Source organism: Dipodomys ordii, unplaced genomic scaffold, assembly GCF_000151885.1.
Source record: "Dipodomys ordii isolate 6190 unplaced genomic scaffold, Dord_2.0 Scaffold81, whole genome shotgun sequence".
Lineage (NCBI taxonomy): Eukaryota > Metazoa > Chordata > Mammalia > Rodentia > Heteromyidae > Dipodomys > Dipodomys ordii.
In genome coordinates this window covers 1,855,461-1,856,718 of record NW_012267297.1, presented here as the reverse complement: position 1 = coordinate 1,856,718, position 1,258 = coordinate 1,855,461, and positions in this window count along the sequence as shown.

Below are 1,258 nucleotides of genomic sequence, written 5' to 3'. Positions count from 1 at the left end.
GTGAGACTCTGATCTCCCATGAACCACCAGAAAACTGGATGTGGAGCTGTGACTCAAGTGGTAGAGCACCAGCCTTGAGCTGAAAAGCTCAGGTACGGCGCCCAGGCCCTGAGTTCAAGCCCCAGGATCCACAAGGAAAGAAGAAAAAAAAACAAACCTCTATTCAACTAGTATTATTTCTGTTCTATTTCTATGATCAAATTAAATGCTGTGTGTGTGTGTATGTGTGTGTGTGTGTGGTGGGTCTTGAACTCTGGGCCTGGGCGCTGTCCCTGAGCTCTTCAGCTCAAGGCTAGTGCTCTACCCCTTGAGCCACAGCGCCACTTGCGGTTTTCTGGTGATTCCTTGGAGATCAGAGTCTCACAGACTGTCCTGCCCGGGCTGGCCTTGAACTGCGATCCTCAGATCTCAGCCTCCTGAGTGGCTGGGATGACAGGCGTGAGCCACGGCGCCCGGCGGATAATCATTCTTAGATACGTATGTTTGTTAAAGTCAAGGCAGTTGTTGGCGTGGAGGATGGGAAGGAAAGGTGAGGAAGTGCCCGTTCCTTCTGGAAATTTCCCAAGGGCTGGGGAGCTCTTGCCTGGGGGTGTCCATCCTCTCCTCCTCCTTCCGCACCTCCATTCGCTCCGCCAGCTCTCACTTCGTTCATTTCCCCTCCACTGTCAGGCTTGGCCGTCAGATTCTCAGACTCCTTGCCTGGTACATGGGTCGCCTTGCTCGTGGGTGCTAGAATCTTCTCAGCCACCTTGCGGGCTGTGGACCCCTTCTCCCCCCTTCCCCCCCCCTCATCTTTCTCTGCCGTGAACACACGGTTCCCACACGTACACCCCCCCCATGATCCACAGCTCCCCCCCTCACCCGAGCCTACGGCGTGGTGTGTGTCCACCCACGGAGCACCCGTGGCCAAGCGGCGGCCAGCCGGGGAGCCCCAGAGGTCCGGGGGGATCAGAGCGCTCGCCTGCCCCGCCTCCTGCCCCTGGTCATCTCCCAGCTCCTCCTGAGAATGTGCGTTCTTCAGGTAAGGAGGACTGCTGTGCAGCCCCGAAAACGGTGACCGTGGGTGGGAACATGGAAAGTGGTTATGCATATGTAAATATAAATAGATATGGGATGCATTTACATCCACTTATGTTTATATAGATATATAATGTATGTAAATTATATAGATAGAGCGAGATCGATGAGAGATACATAGACAGATAGACAGATGATAGATGGATAGATACATACATACATACATACATACATACATACA